The sequence below is a fragment of the Drosophila yakuba genome, chromosome 2R (genome assembly GCF_016746365.2).
Source record: "Drosophila yakuba strain Tai18E2 chromosome 2R, Prin_Dyak_Tai18E2_2.1, whole genome shotgun sequence".
NCBI classification, from domain to species: Eukaryota; Metazoa; Arthropoda; class Insecta; order Diptera; family Drosophilidae; genus Drosophila; species Drosophila yakuba.
In genome coordinates, this window is record NC_052528.2 from 17,254,901 (window position 1) to 17,263,110 (window position 8,210).

General features: G+C 42.1%; 1 protein-coding gene across 2 annotated transcripts in view; it reads right to left on the bottom strand.

The window, feature by feature from the left end:
- Positions 1-7,692, bottom strand: part of LOC6531033 — a 38,746-nt gene extending 31,054 nt beyond the window's left edge. For both annotated transcript variants that reach the window (XM_002091833.4, XM_015196264.3), the window contains exons 1-2: positions 7,230-7,692; positions 6,747-7,027 (exon numbers count right to left, since the gene is read on the bottom strand). The gene's annotated coding sequence lies outside the window, so the exon portion shown is untranslated. The remainder of the gene's footprint in view (positions 1-6,746; positions 7,028-7,229) is intronic.
- Positions 7,693-8,210: the final 518 nt, after the last annotated feature.

The window sequence follows — 8,210 nt, forward strand, 5'->3', positions numbered from 1 at the left end:
CTTGCTCCCCCCCGTCGTCATGATAGCATAAATTGATTTTAACGTTGCTGGCGCGTTGGAAATTACTGATTCATCTTGAGGCATTGTCTTGGGCAATTTATGTCATTCACGAGCATTTGCCGCTTATCAAAGCCACAATAAATTAAAACCGAAATGATCTGGGCCCCGCAACGCATCCCCTCTCGCTGCTGTCAGCCAAAGCCAATTACGCTTATTACATAATTCAGCAGCTGCCCACGCATCCAACAGATGAGGAAAATGTGGAAAAGCCAAGGGAAGTGGGAGATGGGAGGGAGATGGTCGGTCGATGGGGGAGAAAGATAACCTGGGCGAATAAACGGCAGCAACAGCAGCGATGTCAGCAGGAAAAACCGCGATGGCCACAAGAGGACCGAAAAGAAAGAAAGGTGCAAAGCTGAAGAATATGAGACAGAGGGAAAGGCGGGTTGGGAAAAGTCAAGTCAAACAATTAAGAAAAGCCCAAGGAAGGGCGACTAAAAGCCCTGAGAGCAGCGATGCCACTCCCTAACAGTTCGTTTTCCCATTTTCCTCCGTCCACTCGAGTGGGCGCAAAAATGTTTGTTGCCCAATTCGAGTTTCATTAGCAGTCGGAAAGGAGTTCGCTTCACGCTTTCAGCTGACAACCTAATGCGAATGTCGAAACAATATTTTCCATGTCTACTAATGTGTCAGCATGTGTGTGTGTGTGGCGAAAGCACGGAAAATTTGGGAGGAAATCCACGCCAAGTCCGGGAAAAAGCCAGGCAAAAAGTGAAAGCAGCGAGACAGTGAAATCCTATTAAGAAGTTTCTATCGCAAATTAAAATCTAAATACGCAAACAAAATGATGGTGACGTCTACGCCACAGGGAAGCCAGACAGCTAAAAACGCAAGAAGCACTCGGCACCGTGAGAAAAATAGAACAGAAATAAAAAAGCAATAATTAAAATAGAAATTACAGATTATTTGAGTTTATGCAGGCTATTTTTGGGTAATGTTTGCCGTTTACCAAGAAATACTAAAGATGAACATTTTGCAGGCAGCACAAATTGTTGAGTTATGGAAATTTCTTGGATTTCATTTGTTTATCTTGCAGCCTCTCTTCTCATATGTATATTTTTAAGAATTTTCCGCGAAACGTGAGCAGAAAATTGTAAGCATTTAGATATGTCTGTTTAAAGTCTAAGATCAGCGAAAAAAATTTGTGGAATTTATTAAAACTCATAAAAATGTTATTTTTGCATGCTTCTTATATATGTATGGTAATATATATATCACAAAAAATCCAAAGACTCTAACTTGGATTGTTAGTTATTCTCGCAGGATATTCTCGCTGTGTGCACGGCAAAGACGCCAAGGAATGAGCATTAACCAGGACAAAGGTGACTGCTAGCCAACAGACAACCCCCTCTCCCCCGTAGAGGCGCACAGTTCTTTTTGGCCACGCCCCGCATTTCCCTTTTATTTGTACTGTCTGCTTACAGTTTGAATTATAAGCTAGCGAAAATTTAATAAAGCTTTTCCCCATCCAAGAAACTAGAGGATGGGTGGGGACTTTGGGGCGGGACACGCTTGGCAAGGACATGAAACTCCGCCGTTGAAAAGGACAGACTATGACAATGTCAAAGAGTTTCGCTGCACGCAATGTGGGCGTGGCAGGCTACGGGCTATGGGCGGGGGGCTACTTGTGGGCGGGAAAGGAGCACCTGCGACAGCAATAAGAACAACAACAAGAACGATTGACGGTAAAGTTTCTTGCCTGGCAAATGGCAAAAGTTTTGAGCCCTATCCATTCGTATACCTATATACCTATATATTTCTATATCTCTACATATATATTTATTTATGTTTTACTTTGCCCTTGCAGCAACTTTAAGCCTTTATTAAAGTGGCAGTCCAAAGTCAGCAGGGAAAGCCAAGGGAAAGGAGGGCGAAACAGAATGACAGCAACAATTGACGGCAAAACAAACGATTGTCATTGCCAAGTGTGTGCGTCAACCTTTGAACCCGTCCCAGGGCATCAGTTTTGTGTCAAAGTACGTCCCCACTTTTTTGACTTTCCACTTTCCACCTCCATAGCCGCATTCCACGCCGCAGCTGGAAAATAGATGTCAAGCGGTTTTCCCCCCCGTCCGTTTAAATTGAATTGTTAATTCGGCACCGAAACCTTTTCCCTTTTCTTGCCTTTTGTGTGTGCGTGCGTGTTTGGCATCAATGCGATTTTCTTTATATACATTTTTTGTTTTTTTTTTGTTTTGTGTTTGACTCGTTTCGGTTGAAAATATTTATGTTGAACCCTTTTTGTGGCAGCTTTTGTTTTGGCCTTTGTTGCGTTATGCAAACATTCAACTGCCAGTGACAACAGGACAGGAAAAGCATCCCAACTTTCCCCACCTCTTTCCCCCAACCTAAAACATCCCAACTGGTTATAACTGAGCTGGAGTCAATGGGGAATACATATAGTTGGGTAGTTAGATGACTAGATGGCCAGATAGCTACACCTGCATTGGATGGCTCTGTGTGGTGGTCCTGGCAGCCGATTCTATTAACTTTTTGCCCGTCCAACATTTGCATATCCCGACCGCAAGAGTCCAGTTTTCACAGTTTTCAGTTTGACTCCCGACAATCCGCCATTTCCACGCTCACAGCTCCCACATTGTTTGCCATTTGCAACTGAATACCTCGTGTACACTCCGTCCCTTGCCACCCATTGCCACCCATTCGCCATCCATTCTCCATTTTCCGCCCATATTCCGCCCACTTTGCAGCCATCTCCGCACCGTGACTAAAGCATAAATCAAGCGCAAAGCACAAATATTTTTCAAGTGACAACAAATATATAATGGCGATTCCCCGGACTTTGCCTCTTGGCCAGAACCGGAATACCAGAGCACCTGAATGGACGCTGCCGGAAGTCGAGTACCGTGCCTTTCTGTTGACTCTGTTGTTTTTTGGCTCGGAAAAAAAGGCGCCACCCAGGCTCTCATGATTTCTGCAGGACGGTTACTCTAACTGGTTGGGAGATATTCCAAATTTAATATTACGATAGTAGGTTGTGTTGGTGGCGTGGACTGAGGCCTTGAAACCTATTGCAAATATACACAAAATCTTGACTTTCAAGAGTTATCATAAAAGAGAAGAAATCTGCAGATGCTTCTTGAATATTAATATAGAAAACTCTTTTGATTTCAATATTTTCTTTAAAATTCCAAATGTCTATAAGAAGTTTTACCGTCTAAATATATTCATCTATGTAAATAAGAAACTTTTATATTTTTGGGAAATGTTTACTATTCTTGCGGTTTTCCTTCTTATAAGACAATTTAGCATTGCCATCTTAGTTTCAGCGAAATCCCTTCTTTGCAGGGCATCAAAGGCTCGATTTTCCCGTGGAATTTTCCCAGGCTTTTCCGGCCAAAGCTGCTCCACTTTCCGCTGCGACGCTGCGGCTTGCGCTTTGCTGATTTCGTTTTGATTACGGCAAATTGTTTTTAGTTGCCTCCGTCGTTCTGTTTTGTGGCCAAGTTTATATTGCGGCATTTGTGCAGTTTGCCCAGTTCCGTTGATTTGCATTTATACCCGCGGTAATCACAGGCCACAGGTCACAAGTCGCAAATTATATTCAACTCCAATTGCTGACCTTAACTCCGTCCTCAATATTGTTGACAACGCCCCCAGCAAATGAAAGTTGCGTGCCATTGCCATTAAGTACTGATAAATGCTTCTATTTGTTAAGTAATTTTGGTCGACTATGTGCATTATTTATTCTTCTACGAGTATTCCAAGCGACTGTATTTGTAATATTACATCGTACAGTCGATCATTTTGGTAAATATCTGCAGGGCAAACAAGTAATAACAAGCCAGTTTGTTTGCTTGCACCCGTTAAATACATTTTTTGTTACAAGGTCTTTTTTTCGGTCTATGTTTAGTTTGCTGTTGGCGTCAATTAGCAAGTTTTACGATGCACAACTTTTTAATGAAATTAACACACCCGCGGGACCCGTTCCCTTTTAGCCTTCGTGGAGTTAAGTGCAATAGTTAAGTGCTGCTTCAACTCCAGACTGCTCCTAATGAGCGGGTATACTATGTACTAGTATACAACAAATATAGGTTGATAACCATGACTGGACAGATCTCTCTGTCTGTCTGTCTGTCTGCCTGTCGGAATGATGTGATATCTAGGCGGCCGGCACTGCCATTCTGCCATTTTGCTAAGCTGATTAGTTTGTGTGGGCGCGACTTCAATGGCGATCTATTGCGATTATAAGTAATACGGCGTAACAGCTTGGTTCCTGCACTCATGTCATACATATTTCAGTGCCAGTGACAGTCGGAGGTTAGCACGCACACATGCCACATACCACATGCCACATGCCACGCCCCCAGCGACTTTCCTGCCACATATTAGCCATTCCACATATTATTATACAGATAGACTTGGAGTCGTTTGCGTTTCGATTAAACAAACCTTGTCGAATATGCAATGACATTGAGGCGAAGGCATGGGAAAATCTGGTGGAGTGAAATCAGGGCTGTTTCGTAGGTTATGATCCCCTAACACATATTTCAATCGCCGGAAATCGAAACTGTTACAAAAAAAGCACCAAACACATTTCTGTGACTAACTTAATTCAACTTAAGCTTTGCGGATTAAGGGGTACATTTCACATACAACACTTTCATTAATGAAACTTTCTATCCCTGATTTTTGTTAATGTTAATTTAGATGTGATAAAGATTATCTATATATATGTAACAGTTGATAATATATCAAAATAAATTGGCATTTGCTTAATAGCATTTCCCTTTTAACCATTTCAAATATAATGCATGCTTAACCCCCCAAGGTTGAATACTCTTAAAATCCTTTTTAATATGCAAAAGTGCTTAATTTTTGCACGAAGTTCAGTTTCAGCAGTGATTGCATAACTTTCGCTCGGCTAATTAGGCAAAACAAAGAGTAGTAAGCAAAGAAGAAAAGGCAGCGAAAGGATTGCAAGTGAATGCAAAAGTCAGTTGAAGCGTTTGAAACACTTTTATAGGCGGTCATATATATTGCATGACTGGTAGGTATGGAAAGGAAACAGGACATTAGTAGTTGTGTGGAAAATAGGGGAAAATGTCAACGCATGCAACATGCCCGGCGCCCAACTGACGCTCAAGGATACGCAAAACCCACACACACACCGACAGCCCTGGATGTTGGTGTGTATCTGTAGAGTCGTGTGTGTATCTGTGCTTGCAGTTTGCTTGCGTAACGTAAAAATAGCCTTGAACTGCAGCCGTGCGCTTTCAATGGATTTGCATGCCGCCCACTATGCCCCCACCCCCCACTGCCACCCACTCAAGGTCACGCGATGCCTACCGCAAATGGAACAGTTGCGGGTCGTAAGGACGGGCTGACATGACGGCCATTATATAAGCCCCGGCGACCGACGCAAATGTCGCCGAGACACCCAGCTAATTGCCACTCGAGGAGTAGGAGCAGCAGGAAAAAGAGGAGAAGCAACTAGAAATGCAATTGCAATTCCAGTTGCAAGTTGCAACATTGCAACAGCAACAAGGACACGCAATTGCATTATTGGCCAGCGAATGCCAACAAAAGTTGGTCCTTTCGACCCGAAAAACCAAAACGAAAGACGTCGCCAAACCGAAGATTTTTGCTCACCGAAAGCGTAATTCCGGCTAATAACATTAATTCCAATTTTTGGTAAATTTGCTAAAGACTGCGGAACCGAAAAGAGCGAAATCTGAATGGGAACCCTAATGAATATTTATATGTATTTGTTTGGCTTAATATTTGAAGCTGCCCTCGCCGCTGCTGGCCATTAAATGTCCCTCTTCCCTGCGTTTTCGCTCACTTTGTTCTATTCTGGTTTATTCCCGCCATATCCTTGCTATATCCTTGCCATTTGCTTATGCTGGCAGCTCTTTCATTTTGCTTTTTGCTCTTTGCTCTGCTCTGCTCTGCTTCAGCGCCATCGTCGTGTGCAAGTTGGCCATAAAAATGGAGTAACATTTATGACCCACATCAGGCGCACACACACACATATACGCAGAAGGACTCTGGACGCAGGGCGTGCACTGCGAAAAATTAGTCATACAACTAATTTTGATATTTACCAATTGCTATTATTATTAATTAACGTTAAAAAAACTCTTAGATTTAAAATATATATTGTTTTAAAATATAAGAACCTAAAATTTTCCCTTACTTTGCATATCTATTATACCACAAAACCCTTTTAAAATGCATTTCGTTTCTTCTAAGTTTTAAATTTCAATATGACAATTTTTACCAGATTTGTATGTGTATCTTTCAATCCTTTTGGACCATTGCAAATGATGTAATGGAAAACTATAAAAGGATACAAAAAGGTATTGAGGTATTTTTCTCTGTTTTGCTAAACGAAAATGCTTTTGCGTTGGTGTGGATGAACATTAGGGAGTTTTAGAAGGGTAGGGAATGACGCCTGCAAGCGCTGGATTCACAAGGATATTTTATTTTACTGTTATTCCATTTCCCACTTCTTGTTGCTGTTGCTTCTACAGTCGCTGTTCTTTTGTTATTGCTCCTTTCGGCATTTCGACATTTACTTTTCGACTCACAGCGCATATCCTTGAACGTTTGGAAACCCCCCGTACTTTTTGTGATGCTAACCCGTTATGGGTTAAAGCTGTTTTCAAGGTTAAATATGCGTGGCATATCGGAATTCAGGAATTTTCGTGTGTTGAGTGACTTACCCTTTGCCCCATTAAGTATGCTACACTTTGGCTGCAGCAGATGCAACATTGTTGGAGCTTTTCGTGCACCTCCTTGCCGCTCCTTCTTCTCCTCCTCCTCTTCGTCCTCCGTCTCCTCCTCCTCTCGTCTTCGCCTCCTTTTCGCTCACTGACCCAGTTCGCTTTGTTTTGCGTGTTTATCTTGCTCAGGTTGTTTTTGCGTTGGCGGCTGCTGTTGCCGCTTGTTTTTGTCTACTTTTATTTTAGCCCTAAACTTCTTCTTGTTTTTGCTGTTGTTGCAACTATGACCGAGTTAAAAGCACACACACATTCGTTTAATTAAGAAGAAGGGCAAGACAAGGAATGGAAATGAAGGAGATTTCAGAACTTAACGACTAACGCTGCAAAATGCACTTCTTAAGGCAACTTCTTCTAATCTGCTCCTTTCCTTTCCGTTCCTTCTCTGCTTTGCTTCTTTTTTTTGGGGCCTCTACTTTCACTCACAATTGTGCTGCTAATTTCGTTACTTTCACTTTGTTAGGCCTTGTGTATGCACGTGTGTGTGTGTGTGTGTTTTGGTGTATCGGTGTGTTTTGGCTTTTGAAGCACACGTGTGCGTTTATGTGTGTATCCGTGTGCGTCGATTAACGGCATTGATTTTTTCCAAAAAAAGGCCAGAACTCCACTTTAATTTCACAGATTCGATTTGTTTTCGTTATTCGATTATTTTGTGCACCGTTTCACGTTTCACGTGGACATTTAAGCATTTTCCGTTTCGCTTTGCTTTAATTTCGGCGATTTGCGCGCGCGCTGGGTGTACAGGTGTGCGTGTCTGATTTCGTGTTTGTGTGAGTGTCCGTGTGTTGGCCATGTGTTGGTTGTATACAGCTGCCCGAGAGCGAGGATTTCGCAGAGGCAGCAGCGCACGTCTGCTCTCCACGACGCTTCACACACTTCTAAAGGATCCGAGCGCCACTCTTGCGTTTTTATTCAAAGCACTCTCCCCCACCAAGAAGCTCTCATTCATTAGCATCCGCTCTCTCTCTCTCTCTCTGCCTCTTTTTCTGCCTTTCTTTGGGCGCCACAATGTCTACGCATAAATAATACGCACGTTGCACGTTAAGCGTGTAAGTGCAAGAGGGAGAGAGGAGGTTCAACTCTCATTTCCATGCAAAGTAATCTCCAGCAGGCAGGTGTCAAAAGTGGGTGGTGGGAGAAGGAAACGTTAAGTTATCAGCACTTGCAGATATCCTTCTGAGCAGAAATAACATGACTTGCTTTGTCATCATCAAATAATATAATATGGAATATAAAAACAGTTGTGAAATCACATAGGATAAGTAACATTTTATATGATGTTTTAATAATGTTATGAACCTCTCTATTTTAATATAATATAATACATTTTTTAATATATAAACCTTTACAACTCTGTTTTATTTGGAAGACCAATATTATTGGCAATTTCATTTTGTCATTCTTACA